At 43.2% G+C, this 18,739-nt stretch overlaps 1 protein-coding gene across 8 annotated transcripts in view; it reads left to right on the top strand.

The window, feature by feature from the left end:
- myo6a (myosin VIa) overlaps nt 1–18,739 on the top strand; it is a 111,504-nt gene that overhangs the window by 1,693 nt on the left and 91,072 nt on the right. The window contains exon 1 of one of the 8 annotated variants that reach the window (XM_072678656.1): nt 2,082–2,192. The exons of the other annotated variants lie outside the window; for them this stretch is intronic. The gene's annotated coding sequence lies outside the window, so the exon portion shown is untranslated. Of the gene's footprint in view, nt 1–2,081; nt 2,193–18,739 lie in introns of those variants that run through there. 8 annotated transcript variants of the gene reach the window in all.

Below are 18,739 nucleotides of genomic sequence, written 5' to 3'. Positions count from 1 at the left end.
GACTGTGGACACTGTGTTTGATTTTAACATAAAGGGATATGGAGGCTGTCGAGCCAAATGCGTCACCTTACCCTGTTCGACCACCACGACACGCCTACAGGTGCGCTTGCCTTGGTGTTGTGACTCACCTGATCAGCCTGGGCTAAAGGCTGGTTGTGCAGGCAGGCCAACGCATGTGAGGAAGTCAGGTGCTGGAAACTCGAAGAGTTAATGCCAGATTTGGTTTCATAAGGCCTGCTAATTTCCTGGTTGTGCTGAGATATGCTTACAGGCTAGGAGGTGTTTCTCCCTTTTGAGACTGCCTGATTATTGAGCTGTGCTGATTATGCATGAACTTTGTGAGGATGGAGGTATGGATATGTTCAGAACCTCTTTATCTGCTCCAGTAGATTTGGATTGGGGCTCATTCAGGCGTGTTGTACTGGATCAGGTTTGCTGTCGAGTGGCTTTTCCTTCTGCTGCTTATGCGTGTGCCACCTACACCGTGTGTGGAAATACACTCTGCTTTTGTACTACTGGCTTGTTAGTAACGAAGCTATGGCACAAATGCTCAGTTTGACTGGTGAGATCAGCACTGAGAGGAGTAGGCTAATGCACACACGCTATAGAAATTCTAATCATAGCACCATACACCGCGCTATAAACTATCGGCCACATCAGTAGTCGACTCAAACCAACATAGTAAACCAAAGATATCAGTTCAGAGTGCGTACCACTGTACACTGCACACTTCTTTTGCTTAGAGTGTAGACTGTCATGCATAATAACAAACTAGTCCATCTCTTTATAGCTACATCTCAATTGACTCTCTGCACATATTACATACTAACGTTTTCTGATGGTGTACATATTCCTTAACACTGTTTAGTGTGAGCTTGAGAACATTTGTTGTAAAATTAGTCCTTTGGTTGTAAAGCAGATTATCTCCATCAGAAGTGTTAATAGGCAGGTAAACAGGGCAGGATATGAAGGTCAGTAACAAGAAGGAAATGAGCCTCGTTCACGTCATCATGGAGATCCCATATTCAAAACATGTGTTCCTATTTTCATAGGAACAGACCAATGGACCTTTCACCTGTGAATATTCACTGCTCTTTATTTGAGTTAGGCCCTACCATAGTCAACCTCAGATCAAGACTCTTGCTTGTAGAGCACTGATTTGCGCAGTACAGTACAGGGTCTGCTAAGTTAAAGGGCCCATATCAGTCTTTTTGGTAATGTTTTCTATGGTTTCATTGACAAAACACAAGGTTTATATGGTCCATGTATGGAAGCTAAGCTGCAGATACAGTCTGTTTAGAATGACAAAGCACAGTTTAGCTCCGCCCACTCACGCTGAAGTTCAAAAGACTTCTTTGTTTTTGCACTGTCACATTTACATACATCCGCTTATTCAGTCTTCAGCACTTCAGCTCCACCGGTTCACACTGTTGCAGGCTGGGCTACTTTTGGAACGAGTAGGCCCATTTGGAAACGTGATGCCGCAAAAACCAACCCATTTAAAAGCATCTGCCAACTAAATGTGAAAAGGAGGGTTTCAGTCTGGGTTGCGTATTGAATGAGGACCGATAAAGGGTGGCCAATCAGAACGGAGGACATTCAGACAGCACCCTTAAAGGGACAGTAGCAAAAAGTTCCAGCTTAATTACACATACACCCATATGAACAGTATAAATGGACCTTGGGGAAAAGGAGAAAAAAAACCCTGAATGTGTGATGTGGGCCCTTTATTACATATAATTGTCTAGCTATTCAGTAGACATTAGGTCTGTCTGTACTTGTCTGTCTGCATTTGTCTCGAAAGAGTGAGGGAGAAAGAAAGGGTGAGAGAAAGAGAGAGAGAGAAAGAGGGAGGCTTCCTGGTGTTTTTTTTTTTTTTGCCCAGCTCTGTCATTACGCTGTGTATTCACCTGCTTCCCCGCCTCCGTTTAACTCTGACCACATCCAAATGAGCCCGGCCTCTGGTTGGTGATCACTATAGCAACCTGCCCTGGGACACTGTGCTTATGCTGAAGTAGTAGTCCCTCACTGCGACATGCCTTAGGCTTCTGTTGTAGGACTCTGCCTGCCTACAGCTTGAGCACCAACCTCAATCAGCGAATGAGAAATTGCCCAGTGTAAAGTTCAGGTGGAAGTCAAGGGAGCAGGCACGTACAGTACCTTCAGGGAGTCGGACTGCCTTTGGTCTTCAGGTTAGTTTTTGCTCTGTTTTCTGGAAAGTAAGCTGAAAGCTTTCTGTGGTTGTTCTCAGATTAGAAAGCTGCCAGGCCAAAGAAGAGAAACCTTAGATAAAAGACAACAATCCTCACTTATTAATACTTGTCATGACGTGACATCGATCCACGTGTTGAAGCAAGAAGGTTTAAAGATCGCTCTTTCTGACTGAGCTTGAGAATTGACTGCCTGCTCTTGGTGTAGATCAAGGTTTCGAGTTTTAACGGTAAAATGTGCTGCATGAAAGCCGCACTTCATTGTTGGAATTTGCAAGAAAGCTATGTAGCTTTACAGCTTTTGCCTCCTCCTGTAATCTAGATGGCCACCTGACTCTGGTTAATGATGAATGGAAAATACATCACCGGTACGTTTCTTGGCTGTGCTGCACTCAGTGGAGGCTAACTAGGCCCTTGGACATTAATCTCTTTGTAACCCAAATCTTACAGTAGACGACTTTTGTCACCGCTCCCAACTACTGACTCATGCGAGACCCGCACGATTAAACGCTCGGGGTGTAAAAGCACAAGTGGACGTATGAAGGAAGGTATTTTGTTCAGGGGCTGTTGCTGTGGAGTCCTGCCCAGGCTCATTAGGTGGCTTTAGCAATAGGAAACTTTGACCCATTTTATGAAGTCACTGGTTAGCCCAGGCCAAAGTGATTCTGAATAGAGAATTTGTTGTTGTTGTTGTTTGTTGCCTCGCTGGTGTTGGTACTTGAGGAACTATTCATATTATTCACTGAACTAAGATCAGTGGATTATTCGTAGGGCCTGGTCAATATTGGGAAATATTGCTGTGGATGCAGATTAAGCTGACCAAGCACTTTTTTTCAGGACCACCTGTATACATTTACATTTACATTTACGGCATTTAGCAGACGCTCTTATCCAGAGCGACTTACAAAGTGCTTTGCTATTTACCCAAGAAAACTAATAGGCTAATAATTCAAAAGATACCTCTAAGCTTAGACATTACTAAACACAATACAATAAGGTGACCATAGAACTATTCGTCCAAGTACTCTCTGAAGAGGTGGGTCTTCAGTCTGCGAGGTGGGTCTTCAGTCTTCAGTCTACCTACTTATTAAAGCAGTTCTCTAAACAACCAATCATGTGGCAGCAAGGTAATGTTCAAATTGTTGATTAAAGAGGTCAATAAAAAATGGCCAGACTGGTTCGAGCTAACAGAAAGGCCCCCCTGTACAACAGTGGTGAGCAGAAAAGCACCGCAGAATGCTCAACAAGGCCCGACCTTGAGGTCAGCCACTTCTTTCAGCCAAGGACAGAAAGCTGAGGCTGCAGTGGACACAGGTTCACCAAAGGTGGACAGGTAAAGACTGGAGAAAAGTGCCCTAGACTGATGAATCTCGATTTCCGCTCTCAGATGGTAGGATCAGAATTTGGCATGAAATTATGGACCCAACCTTGTGCCATGCCTTGTATTAGCAGTCCTGGCTGGTGGAGAAGGTGTAACGGTGTGGAGAATATTATCTTGGCACACTTTTGGTCTGTATATAAGGATGCTAAATCGTACTAGAGTACAAATAAATGAGATGTATCAGAGTTTTTATAAGGCAAACAACAAGGGGTTGCAGTGGACAGTGCAGAGGCTGCTTGTGTTCTTCAGTGGTCACCCAGTGCTTTATTCATTATCATCCTTTTGGTCCTGAGTCATGTTTTCTCAAGTTCCCCCCGCTGCCCAATCCCCTGTCTGAAGTTTTGCCAACTTGGACTGTACAAGCATGGGGGAGTCCGGTTAGACTGAACAGACACTGTTATCCTATCAGCCCACTTGGGCCTGATCTGCTGCGCTGGGGTTTTCTGAGGTCAGCATGTTATGTAGACTCCTGTCCTGTCTTGATGGACATCCTGAACACTATCAGTGCCCGTGTCTGATAGTGGCGCCTGAGCCATTCTGGTTTCATTCGCTTGGAAGTGGACTTTCTCACATTGCAGCCTATCGCTGAGCACCACATTCCCCTACCTTGGAGTACTGGTATACTTTGCCCGGTACCAGGATGTGAAATTGTCCTCCTAATAAGTTTTTCCATTTAGTTAGTGAGTTTCCTAAGACTTCAGAAGCTGGGAGATACTCTGTTGGCCCAGTCATTGTGTTAGAAACACTGTGCATATTTGTTACTTGAGCAATAGGAGCTGGTCAGCAGTGGTGCTGTGGTGATCCCTGTCAGTGGACGGATGGGCTAGAGTAAGGATTGTTGAGCAGTAGTAATTTGTGCTGCCCACAGATAAACACATGATGATAAAGAGCTGGTTCAGTGTAGATTAGCATACGTTAGCCAGCCAGACGCCTGCTCCACTAACTGTTATAGCTGAATAGAATGATAGAAGTTATGCTGTAAAGCTCAGGATATCTTAAGGCTGGTTGATGCCACTGGCTCTCGTTTTGAGTCAGAAAAGCAAACAGCCAGGCCACACACCTGCTTCCATATCTAGTCAGCAGGGAGTAAAAAGTTCAGGTTAGCAAGCAATACAACCGCCGCAAACATGGCACGGTCGCCACCCAATCGGGGGAATCGGGTTGAGGGTGGCTGATGAATATTACAGCAACAGATTGGCCATAGGCAGTAACTACAAGTCTACAAAATGCACCTGTATGGTAGGTGTACCTGATAATGTAACCAATGTGTGTAGATACAGGTGTACTTAATAAACCGGCAATCCTGTGGCTGCACAGATTTGGGAATTCTAAGGCGATGCACATAGGTAAACATTTATAAAAAGTAAATAATTGGGACTACATCGGATCCACCGGATGTTGGATTCATGCTCCTAGGAGTGTCTTTGTTGGGCTTAAGGCCTAGTAAACTACGCCTAGACTCAAGGCCAGGTCTCAAAATCTTCTTTGACGAGATGCAGTTGTTCATAATTGAGCTGTACACTTATGAAACCGTCTGTGGTTTATTAGCTTTTTTTTTTTTTTTTTTTTTTTAAACTGGCGGAGTCACGCCGCAGTCATGGCCATTTTATTGTGGTTAGAGTTTGACCTGGAAAGGATAGGCCTAAAGCCTGTCAATCTTTAAGCTGTGTGAACTGTGTCCAGTGAGCTCTGTAGTTAGGTATCAAACACTGCTTTGCTGATGTCTGCAAAACTCTGGACTGGAAAATGTCCAGGAGATGGAGGCCAGGAATCTGAATATAAGCCCTTATTCTTAATGTTCTGTAATGCGTTCAGTGGTGCTGAGAGAAAGTGAAAGAAGTGTACGGGGTGTGACTTTGCACTGACTGCTCTGGGGTAGATTTCTTTTTCACCCAGCTATGTGTTGCTAAGGTGTGGCTGGAGTTAGCGTTTAAATGATTTTCAGTGTAAACTTGTTTTGGCTGCTAAGGTCAAAGCTGTCAGCATGTACAATGCAAATCTGCTGGAACACGGTGACATGCCTAATGAGGGAGCGTCTGAGATGACGGCATTCTCTTATCCGTCATGTTCAGTCTCCACCTGATTCGTAGATCGAGTCATTCGAGTCATCTGAGCCCTGATATTCTTCAAAACTTGTCCTAAAAATACATTTTGATACCCAGCCCTATTTAGGACCATTTGCAATAGTATTTTAGAGGTGGGGGGGTCGTTTTTAGCACAGCAGTGTGCATTGCGCATGTTTGACTGTATCCAATACACAGGCTGGGATGTTAACCATTGTTTACGTTCACCAGACACTTCATTTAGACACCTATTTTGTTGCCCCACCCTGAAAGTGTGCAGTTCCAGACTGTGACCTATGCACAGTTTGTGTTAGTCATCATCCAACCCTTCAATAACGGTCAGTTGCTGACCACAGTCATTGTTGGCTGGATATTTTAGGTTGACGCTCTTCCTGCAGACTTGAGATGCTGCTGTAGGTAAAACCCAGCAACACCACTGTGCCTGATAGCAATGGCGATGCGTGACGGTTAGAGTTCAGACCAAGAAATGCCAAAAATAGTGTCCTCTAGCCTTCCTATGGGATTCTAGTAGTATGTTAACACTCACAGCAGTACATATATGTAGCAGTTTACCAGCAACTTTTAGTACACAGTCCTTGCACAAAATCGCTGCCACTGCTGTTTCAAAAAGCTGACCGAATACTAGTTAGACTACAGCTTACTTTTCAGTGTTAGAGACTCACCTATACCTTTTAGAAGGCCTAGAGTGGGCTTATTTCTAGAAGACCCTAAGGGTTCATGCACCAGCACACCACACACGACCATGAAACCACCAAGTCAAGTGCCAGTTAATCTGGTCAGTGGTGGTCCTACAATAGCTCTATATTGTAGGTGCACATAATAAAATGGCCAGTGAGCCTAGCTGAAAAAACGGTCAGTTAATGCTAGATTAACTAGTTTGAGCTTTTGACTTAGTTTAGCTGGTTCCTTTGGTTCTTAAGATATGCAGAAAGCTGTGAATCGGCATTGAAAATAGGTTTGATTTACATATGAAGAAATGAAAAAAAAAACTATCAAATAATTATATTTAAATAGTGAACTGTGTAAAACAAATGAATCTGAGCTCATGCTTTGAAGTACTTCTTTTCAGAAGCACAACCTGCACTGTTCGGACTTGGCCAATTATATTCAGTGAGATGTGTCCTCATTGGTGACTGGTACTGCCTCTGCTGTCACTTTCTCAGACTGAAACTACATCCAGCGTGAAGATGCTTTCTTAAGCCAGACGGGTTAGCGTTGCAGGCTTGCCAGTAAAGCTGTAACGTGGAAGCTGTCATTCTGTCAGCACCTGAGGCTTTGGGGCCTATATGCAAATTACACCTGCACTGTTTTGTGACCTTGTGGCAGCTAGAGGCTAATGTCATGTGAAATGTGAAAATGCTGTTGGAGACTGAATGATGGTCACCATTGTTTGAGTTGTGAGACAAGACGGACAAGTCTGACAAATGTGTTTGCACTTAAGTGAACAACGGATGAGGAATAAAAGCGTGGTGGAGATGAAAAAAAGAAATGTAGCTGGCTTTTGACCTGTGAGAGCCCTCATATAGAAGGATCTCTGTAATATGATATCACTGGACCGGGGGGAAAAACTGTAATGCTGCTAAATAATATATTTTAATATGTTCTGAAGTTAGAAGTTTGCAGTGTTATTGCAACCGATTGACCACCTACTGTCATATCTACTCCAGTAGATACTTCTTTTTCAAGTTACGGATCTCTGCCCTGTCCTTTCCAGTCATTCTGAAGTCACATTTTCCTCAATAGAAAGTTCTGAACTATTAGCATTTTCTGCACATATTGTGCATTTACTTCTAAATGTATTAGGGGTGTGACAATAGCATATCAATGAGGTTGGGTACAACAGGGTGGCTTGTGGTTGGCTCAGGGCTAAGGCCTTAGCTGGCAGTAATTTGTGTTTTCCAGATTAACTTGCAGTGGTCTTGTCTGTTCATGGCTAGCGCATTGGCATGTGTTTAGTTCAGGATTAATACCTTAGGGTATCACAGTTCACTGTTGGTATGTTAGCTTGCGGGTAGGTTGTCCGTTCATGGGACCGCCCCATATCTACAGCGGTATTACAAAAGGTACATTATCAGGCGTTATACCTTCATTTTGCTGACAACACTGATGTGTAATCAAATTTAGAATTTTGTGAATGCACAATGTATTTATTTATGTATTAAGTTTTTTCAAGTTATTGTTTGTTTTAGATGGACCAAGCTGGTGTTTGATGGCAAAGGTCTTCAAAACAAATTGGTCATTCAGGCCAGAACATACCCTCTGGTTGACCAGCTTAGTTCTGGAACAGTATAGCGTATGTACAACAGGCGAAACATATGGCCAGTTTGATTAGGCTGGGCGTCAGGATCATACAGCTTGACTAGTTTGGTTATGCTGGTCTACCATGCTAGACTTAATCCATGGTCAAGCTGGTCATGCTGGTCCATCCGTTAAGTCATTAAACCCAAACGAAAACATGCTCCTTGTTGTCTTTCCAGCAGGGTAGTTTCACCAAGAGAAATCCAGTATTTACCCCAAACCCATTTTGCTTAGCAGAGAGCTGCGGGTTTCATTAGGCCTGGGGCATTTTTCAGGCCAGTGTTTCAGGCCATTTAATCAGTCAGACAATTACCCCCACATTTGTATAGCCTCAGTTTAAAGCCTTGCATGGTGAGATCATGAAGCTCCGAGATTTTCTGTGTCCTTTGTTGGCCACTCCTTTGGTCTCCATTGTCACCGTGACATATCGCAGCCTTTTGTGTTCAGCCAACACAGCCCCTGGTCACATGACTGCCTCGGCCAACACAAAGTCCACGATCACGTGACGGCCTCAGCGTGACAGTGAATCCTCAGTGATCTGCTGCAACAATCCGCGCTTGTGTGCTGTGGAAGAGGAGTGGGCCCAAAGTGCCGTAACATACTGGCCTCTGAACCAGCCTTGCTTCTTATTCGTTTTCCTGCGTTCTTCCATATCTCTCATTTAGGCCACAGTGCGCTACTGTAGGCCATACAAACTGCTATTTATACCTCCTTCAAAGTGCACGGCGCCTGTTAGCGTCTCCTCGGGCTGCCGGAAATTTAGCATTGCTGAGTGTTTCAGAGGAATGCTCAAAGGAGTGCTGATGTCTACTCCTCCCGATGAGAGCAAAGAACGCTGAGCTTGTGAAGGCCTCACGGCACGGTTCACGGCTCAGATCCCTGCTTCAGAGTGCGCCTCTGTGCTAGCAAAATGCTTTAGCTGGGGCCTGACTAATCTGCTGGTTTGTTGATAATATTGGGCAATATTTCTGTTAGCTGTTTGTCAGACATGGACCATGTCTAGACACGGTCCTGCGGCCCCCTTGTTGATCCGCTGCCTGGTTAAACAGGTAGCTGAAGTACTGGGTTTCCAGCAGTTTCTTTGCTAAAAGCAGTAAAAGAAATAGCTCAGTCATTCTCGGTAGACCAACCTACTGACCTACTGAGGTCTCTTTACCCAGAAGCATCATAGTATGGATCTTGATCTTCACACTGTTGTATCCTTGTGAAATTGGGTGCAGTTTTCTGATAGCACAGTCACTTTTTAATCTGCTGGAATGGAATAGCTTTGGAATGAACGTTAGCTGCGAGTGACTCAGGATTAGGGTTTTAATACACAGTTGCCCGGCTTCCCTGAGAACACTGTAAGTGACATTACGTGACGAGATAACCTACACCTTTTTGGTGGAGCTAGAGCTCTGAGGCCATGCGGGTTTTCTCCACATAAAGCATTGGTCTGCACAGTTCACACTTGACCATTGACATCACTGGGCTGGCTTTTGGTGGGAATGTGACCATGCTCTGCCTACAGATAGAAGGAGAGTTGTTTATTAAAGGGATGGTCCTAGAGGTCTACCACCCTGCTGAGTCAAGCCCCAATCTTAATCTAATGCAGGTTGCTTGTCTGATTATTGGAGCCAGGCATGTTGGCTTTGGATCTCCATGACCAGAGTTTGGAACTTCAGGCTCATTGGACAGTATTGGACATCTGCATCAGCCCAGTACCACATCCCTATTAATAATCATGTTGGATTTAAAATTATGAACCCACCTGTGTAGTCTTCACATAAATGGTTCTTAACAGTGTCCTGAGACATAGAGGTGCCACTAGAGATTCATGGGTAGATGAGTTTTCTTCAGCTTCTTTCCCATCTAAATTGACCTTTTGTTTGCCAGATCTTCACGCTTTAACTACTTGCTGTTTTACCCCGTATATGATGCATCTCAGTAAGCTCTTAGCCAACGTCCTGTCACAGCTTCAGTGGTTGCTAGCGCCCTGCTGTCTCTGTGATGAAGTTAAACTCATTTCTTATGTTCCAATAATTGTTATCTGCTTGATATTCCCAAAGTTCACACTGAATTCGGCAAGCACTATTTGGAATTCACTGCAGAGAACTCTGAATCTGGAGGAACTTATTTCTCTTGGAACATTCAGAAATCTTGTAAGGATCCTGGAATCAGTCTCTTCCTCAATCGCTCCTGCTCTTGCTTTGTGTGAAAGTTTTGTTATTTAACCCTCTTTATCCAACTAGATTGTGAATTGTCTGTTTTAAATGTTGAAACTGATGTTTTAAGCTGCTGTCCTGGCCAGACTTCCCTTGGGAAAGAGATCATTGTGTCTCAACGAGGCTGACCTGGTTAAATAAAGGGTAAATAAAAAGAAATAAAATAATGAAGTGAGACATTGTATTTACACTAATAATGTACATTTCTTAACTGAACATATTGTTCAGATTTATAAACTGGCCTAGTGACACCCCTTCTGAGAGGTTTCAGAATATTTTAGGAGCATCATTTGTGTTTCTTAAAAAAACAACCAGCAGCATTGTGTAGACGGAACTTGATGGACTGATATTTTTGTGATAAGCGCTTCATATGTAAATTACTCTACGCTTTTTGAGGTAAGCAGACTTCTCACGGATGAACCCTAGCATCAGGGTTTAGTGTCAATACAACAGCCCTAGAGGTCACAGACCAACATTTATGCTTAAAACAGAACTCTTCGGCATCGTTCTAGTGCGTCTGGATCAAAGGTCATAGTCAGGACAGAGAAAGCAAGTGCCTTCTCAAGGAAAAGAGCCAAGCTGAGGGAGTTCCCAAAGTCCTTGACTTCTCTAGCGTCAAATGTTTGTTTTCATGTAGTCCGTCAGAGCAGGGCTGATGAAAGGCTAAGTAAACAACCAGCGGGCACACCCTGAGTGGAAGCACGTTTCCTCTAAATACATGCCCCAACCCCCAACAGAGATGAGCTGGCTACCGACACTGACCAAGAGGTGGACTTCACTCATTTTTACTCATCAGAAAGTCCTACATTTTCTCTGTGCATCAAGCCCAGAACATCATGACCATTTCCCCTCTTTGAGCTTCTAGAAATGTAACAAATCACGGTACTCTGCTTTGAGACATGTCTGTAAATGAGCTCTGATCTGATTGGCTGTCCCATACTGTGCCTGTATTATCCTGTGTTCACAAAAGGAGGGAGATGAAGTTTTCCATGATATGGGTTTCTGTATGAGGTGATTCTCAACCCTGGTCCTGGAGGAACCCCCTGACCTGCACGCTGTAGCCCCCTACCTTCTGCTCAGGAAGGGCGTGTTAGTTAGCGGATTGGCTGGATCAGGTGTGTTCAGGGGTGTCCTCCAGTACCAGTGTTGGGAACCACTGCTTTAATGAAACATTTTACACCCAACAGTCCTTGGGCTCCGTGTGTTGAGGAGGGTCATATGAACCACACAAACTTTCATCAGTGTAGAAAACTCAGTGCTGCTTGAGCTGCACATTCATTAGTAATGGATTAGTCAAGACAGTGACATTTCCCTTGTGTTTCGTTTATGTGTTTACTTCACATCTTGTTTGATTAAGTTATCTGTGTTTTTTTTCTGCTTAGGCTGACATGGACTCCTGTGTTAGTTGACTCATTCGTTCTGTAATTGGCCCCCTCTGAGGCTCATTGATTGCTATACAGATATGGAAGTTAGCCCGAGCTGTTACAGGCTGTACTTCCAGGAGCGTTGATGGCTGTTGTTTATCCTCACACTCCTCTTCTTCTCCTCTCAGACACAAACCTAAGTCTTAATCAAGCTTTTCTATTGCGTAATCATTTGCATTGCTAGCTGCATTCTGCAGATATGGCATGTGGCGCTCTTAATATCCAGTGGTTCCCAACGTTTGTTTGTTTGGAAGCCAAAACATGAGCAGTCAGGGCTTAAAGGTTAGAGGAGCAGGTTTGGGCCAGAAGGTTGCCAGTTCAGTCCCTTGGACAAGCAGGACATAGGGGTGAAGGGAACGAAGGAACTCTTAAGGCACTTAACCCCCAATTGCAAATTAGGCTTTAAGGCTCTGCTGTATTCACTAGTGTGTGTGTCTGTCCACCACTGCATGCAATTGCTATAGTGGTCCCTTTTTCCAGACACAGTCAATCATATTTTATGTCCTTCCAGAGAGCTTGAGTACCTTTACATGTACCCCTGTATCCTTTATTAGCCTGAAAATCTACATCCAATTCTTTTGAAATGATGTTCAGAGCATATTTGGCCTCGCTAATAAGATTGCTCTTCCTTTCCCCCTCAAACACTTAGCATAATGCTGGCATAACCATCAGTGTTCACCTCCCAAGCATTTAGCTGATGTTGCATTGGTGGCAGTTCCTGGAGGCTAGCTCTTACCCTCCCAACACTGGTAGGATTGTATGATAGAGTAAGTTTTAACCAGTGGGTGAAAATTGGAGACTAATTACGTAATTGGAAAAATAGAAAGAAATCTAAAGGATCAGAAACTGAATATAGCCGATTCCTTGTCTATTGCAATATGTCTGAATCTGCCTTGAAATAAATGCACTAGATTGGATTCAGACCATCCCTACAAGATTAGAAAGATGCACGCAGATCCGTCTTACTTTTTAAATGAAAACCACTCGTTATTATTTTAATGCCCAAGGATCTGGGATCTAATTTAGAAAATCTTTGTGTTAATTTATTTATTTTTGGCCAAACAAAGAGCGCATAATGAATAAAAAAAAAGGAAAGCTAGAAGGTAGGGCTGCACAATCTATCGTTTTGGCATCAACATCGCAGTGTGTGCATGTGCAGTGTTCACATCGCAGAATGTGCAATGTCATGTGCAGTTCTTACAGACACATTTACCCGAGGCAGCTACACCCATTATCATTTATTTTACTCCAGTCTTTGATACAATTCCATGTTTTCCAGTATTGTGCAGCCCTACTAGTATGTGAACTTTTTCCTGTCAGTTTTGTCTTAATGTCTGCATGTCATCCAGTGTGGGTGAAGCTTTGGACTGAACAGTGGAGCAGTTTTACTGCATGGAGCTGCATCCCAGTACCTGATCTCACTAATGCTCTTGAGGATGAATGCGGCCTAATCCCCCAGCAATGTTCCAACATCCAGTGTAAAATGCCTCTTAATGTCCTTGATTTTAGAAGAAGCATTGGTTGAGCAGGGGTCCAGAAACCACTGGGTGTATAGCAGTAAAATAAGCCAGTAGGAATAAAACTCTGGATAAACGGTGATTGCTTTTGGGTTGCTAGGTGGTTGCTTAGGCCTGTCAAGCGGTTGCTATGGGGTTGCTAGATGGTTGCTGTGGCATCCTAGGAGGTTGCTGGGGTGCTGCTATGCAGTTGCTGTAGTGTCCCAGGTGCTTGCTATGATTTCACAGATGGTTGCTGTGAGGTTGCCACGTGGTTGTTATGGTGTACCAGGTGCCAACTTAATTTTAGTGAAGTTCCACCTTAAAATTCAGTGTCCGTGTAAACTCAGTACTATCTTAAGACGTTCCACCTTAAGATTCAGTGCTACTTAAGCTCAATTCCACCTTAAGCTCAGTTCCTTTTCAAGCACTGTATAATAATAGCAGCCATTAGATGATTACTTGCAGTCCCTGCCAACTTCAGTGTAGTCTGTAATGGAGGGTGGGCAGCTGGTCTGAGGCAGGTCGCAGTAAACCCCGATGCTCAGGCTTCTGCCAGGCTGAACAGGTGGGCAGTCCTTAACTTGGAAAAGCTGAAAGAGATGGGATTGGTTCTGTGTTGGATTTATGGGAGTACAGAGAACATGAACATTATCTGTTCAGAGCAAATGCAGAGGAGAACATGAGAAGTATCAGGAGATAAGAAAAGTGTGGATGGCTCTTCTCAGATTGCTTTAAGTTTATCTTTGCTGTTTATCTTTGACGCCCGAGTGAAAGGGCTGCTCCGTGCTTTTGCTTATTCCTAGATTGATCTAACAGCCGGCAGTGATGATTCAGAACAAGTATGGGCACGCACACACACCCTCTCACACAAATGTGTGCCAAGGACGTTCACTAGTTCTCTGATAATCTCTCCAGTTTTTTTACTGCACTATCTTTGGCAGTTATTAACCTTTGACATCAGCGTCTTGGAATGACTATACCTTCTGTGTGTTGCAGAGCTTTTACTGACGGTTTCCTGCTGTTGATTTAGGCTTTCCTGGACACCGCGGCTCAGTTCTCTTCTCGCATGTCTCGAAGCCTCACTCTGGACTGTAAAAACAGAAATCCTCCCTGTTGAACTTATATTTGAGAGTGCAGGTCTGTCTTCCTGGGCTTTAGAGTATTTAGCGGCCCAGGAGACTTCCCATTTTATCACTTTGAGAAAAGTGCGCCTGTGTTGCCTTAGCAGTGTGTTCGGGATCATTATCTTGTTGTAGGATGAAGCACAGTCCAGTCAGTTTGGAGGTATTTACTGGACTTTGCGCAGATAAGATGTCCCTGTATAGCTCAGAACTCATTGTGCGACTTCCTTCAGCAGTTACATCATCAACCAGTACCTGTAGCAGCCATGACATCCCCACCACCATGTTTCACAGATGAGGTGTTACCATCAGTCTGATCTGATGGAGGTTAAACCTTGGTATCATTTATCCACAAAGACCTGGTCTGGGTATCAGTCATCATCAGTGTAGCCTTTGTGTTTCTGTTCATGAAGTCTTCTGCAGATAGTAGTCTCTGACAAATACACACCCACCTCCTGAGGCTGTTTCTGATCTGTCGGACAAACAATTGAGGATTTTTCTGAAGATTAGTGAGGTTTCTGCTGCCTTTAACTGTTGCGGTCTTCCTTGGCCTATTAGGTGACTTTGGTAATCCTCTAATGGTTTTATCCTTGTTTCTCTGCCTCATTGCCGCTTCTTTTACGTTCATTAGCCCAGCTTTTGGCTTCCTTTTGAACAAGGGCAACTACAGACTCCTATATCTGGTATCTTACACCTGCATTAATGAAGCAGTGGAACACACCTGTGAAGCCAAATGTCCTGAAATGAGGAGGACTGTGTAAAACAGTGTTGCAGTTGCAACATGGTGAAACTGGACTGCGTGACTGTAGATACCCTTAAATGAAGGTGTGGAATGTGGACTTTAATCTCATCTGCTTGGTGTGATTGGCCCTGGAATAGTGACCCTGTAAAAAGCCTAACACAAATACTAAAGAACAAAACCCAGAGTGTTGGCTGAGGTTCGCTACGTGTGCGAGATGTTATCACACTGTCCGATTTGAATGTAGCATCAGTTTAACTTGTACGTCAGTTTCACTTGACTGCATTGGCTCTCGCCACCCTGTATTCCACAATGCATTGTCATACTGATATTCGGAACACCTTCCCATTACGGCTAGTCAGCTTAGGTCAGCTCTACGTGTGCCGTCAGCAGTCTGCCATCCCCGAGTGGGCAGAGTGATCCTTCTCCTGTGCTGCCATCACCGCAGCGCTGGACTATCACTCTCCTTTACGATGACAGTAATGAAATCAGCTTTAATGATCTATACAGGGCAGTTTGATAAGTGCTCTCCCTGTGTGCTACCAGAGCACTGGAGACCTGAATTCTGTTTCCGGGATCAAAGACTACCCAGCTGATGGATATGCTGATGTCATACATACTTGTGCTTGTTGGGAGCTGACTGTTGTGTCTGATTTAGCACTTCTGCTGCTGAGTTACAGGCCTGAGTCAATGAGACGGACAGCTAAGGAGGCGCCGGCATTTCATTTGCTGTTTTAGCAGCAAGTTGTATTGTCTTATTCTGGCTTTTTCAGACTTGTGCTAAGCTAGACTGAGGAATCAGGGTAAAGGAGCTGAAAAGCTGGATCAGGCTAAATACGGTTTCAAATGCCTTCACAAATAATCATACTGACTGGGAAGAATAATGGTGTCGTTTTGATACAAAGATTTATGGAAATACTTGCATAAACTTAATATTTTGCTCAAATCATTTTTTGATGTGTTTTCAGAGAGGAAATGTTGCTAAATAGCAACTTTCCTTCAGGTCTTACACAAAAATGAAACTCAGTATGTCAGTATGTTGAAGTAATTTGTTAATTTATTAGGAAGCGAATTCCAAAATGTTGAATTGAGATGGACACCTTGTAAACAAATTACATTTGGGGAAAAAAAAAACAACAGATGCAAATGCCAACAAATGCAGTGTGTCATATTGTGGTACTTAGCATATCACAAACCTTTAAATATCATGGCAGTCTTATAATGGGGGTATTGTATTATGGGCCCTGAAGTAGTTCTCACTCTTATAATTGTAAGGAAAGTCAAAGAAAGAATACAGAACCTGATTTAGTCCATTATTTCCCAGCAACCCAAGAGCCAGACCTGGAGCTGGTAAATATGACAATTATTTATCATTATGGTGGCAAATTACATCATAATATGTGGCAAAGTGGTTTTCTAAGCTTATCAATGATACATGAGGAATAGTGTGTATAACCAAAATGTCTTTTCGGATTGTGAATGAACTTTTAAATGTGCCAGTACTAGTTCTGTGTTTTTTTTTGTTTTTTTTTTTATTCCAACTTCTCAATAAAATAAAATTTGTGTCATAGCATGAAAATGTCTCAGAGTATTTTGATAAAACATGCACATCATAATATTCCTAACCCAGAGACTGCTTTAATATTACAGCTGCCTCTAACGAATATCTTTTTGGCGATTATTCTACTATTAAGTTGATTAATCTAAATAATTAATTCTCCTCCAAAAACGTAAATTGAGCATTTTAAATTCTATTCACTTTGACACCAAAAATGTTGTCATTGTATAATGCAGCATAAAACAAAGGCTTTTATATATGGGAGCTGGGAGCCATTATCTACACAAAGAGAATAAGCTTAAAATAATGGCAGTATAGAGTCCTTAGATTCTAGCCTTAACCTTTTGTTTTATTCACATATTTACTGGAAAGGTAGTGGAAGGTAGTGAGTATATCGCTTTAATTATGGATAAGATTAGTGGCCACAAGAACAACGGATTTACAAAGCTTTCCTACCACTGGTTAGTGAGCATAAATGGACAACGGTTATGGTGGTTTTGCCATGTGTTAATGGTACATTGTCCAGAATAGCGCCTGTGTGTTTTCTCCTCAGTGTACATATCCCCTTTTTATTTCAAGCTAACTTCTTGGATCTTTGAGAACTTATAAAAACCTAATTTGGATAGCAACAGAAGATGCTGTATTCGCTGGAGAAGTTTGCTGGAATATGTTTAGCCCATATTTGTGTATGTAAATAGTGTTTTTGGTTTCAGTCTCATTGGAAGGGTGAATGAATGGAATGCCTGTGTCCTGGATTTGAGCTTTTGTCATCTGGTGCTTAACACAAAGCCACAAACTGTGCAAGGGCTACTTCTAACTGAATCCAGTACAGGAGCTTCCTAAGGCCGTACTAGTACCCCCTCCCCCCAATCCGAAACGGCCATATTTCAGCACTGGGCAACATAAAGCATGGTTTATCGCTCCTGGGTTGTGTGGGTAACGACCCAGGTTAAAAAAAACAAAAGTGGAACGTACCATGTCACCCTGCCAAAGGACTGTGGAATGAACCTGAGTGCCCAGTCCAGACACTGGGGTAGATTTCTCAGGTTCTAGCATTATAGTGCTGGTCTAATCCCGAATTAGTGCCAAGCCCTGGAGGCTAAAACAACGCACGATTCCTTACGTGACCTCCAGCCCCCTCCCCAGGCCAGCTGGTGTGTCTGTGTTTCGATATGTGTGCTATATGACCGTTTTGAAGAGGATCCCAGTGGCTTTCTGCTGGATTGTAGAGAGAATGCGCTGATTGTTACGCATGGGAAGTGGCTAGGCAAGCCTGAGGCGAATAATTAATAGCTGGACACTGAAAGTCTGATTCATGTGGAAGCTGGGATCCGTCCAGGGCTGAGGCCTTTTGTGTTTCCAGAGGGACCCGTTTTAGGAGAGAGAAATCCCTGGTGAAAAAGGGATAAAAAAGCTAGCTTTCTAGGCCTGTCATGATAGATATTCAGTTTTGTTTTTTGTTTTTTTTTGGAAGATCAATTGTCCCAGGAATAATTGCAAAAAACAATGTTAAGAAAGTTGACTCATTGGAATTGAAATATAAAAAAAATAATTAAATATCATAAATAAAACATGAATCAAATATGAATCGAATAAAAGTGCTGTTTTTAAACAAAGTTGACACAGCAGCTCTTTCATGTTCATAGATCTTGGTCATTCTGCTTAAAGCCATAAAGTTCCCACACCAAAGCTTTCTGGCTGGAATTATGCAGTCTTTGGGGTAAAAACACAACTGTCACTAGGGGTGTAACGGATCACAATAAAAGGTAGACGAACCATGCTGACCACACCAGAGTGACGTCACTTCAAAGGTGTGGCCATGCTCGATGTATTAGCATTGCCATATAAAGATAGACCAATCACCTTTTGTGCTGTTAGTGGCTGTGTTACTAATACTCACTATACTGAGTGATGGACTCTGAGTGTGTATCAGGTTAGCTGTGTTTAGTCTTTACTCTGCTTCCCCAAGACGCTCGTTAGTTTTACAGTAGCTTTGGGTTGAAGTCAGATATGGTAAAAAATAATAATGATAACAAAAATGACAGACCGGCCACATGTTGCCATTATTGGTGCATTGGTCATTGTGCACACTGCACTCTTGTCCTACAAGATAGATGTCGCTGTCTACCCTATTTGACATCCATCTGAGAGCAGACCAGAGGACAGAACACTTGAACGAACGACACAATGAGCAAAATTGAGGCCAGCAAAAAGCGATAAT

This window comes from Salminus brasiliensis, chromosome 1 (genome assembly GCF_030463535.1).
Source record: "Salminus brasiliensis chromosome 1, fSalBra1.hap2, whole genome shotgun sequence".
In the NCBI taxonomy this organism is placed as follows: Eukaryota; Metazoa; Chordata; class Actinopteri; order Characiformes; family Bryconidae; genus Salminus; species Salminus brasiliensis.
The sequence above is the reverse complement of the archived record's forward strand: the minus strand, read 5'-3'. Positions and strand labels throughout refer to the sequence as shown.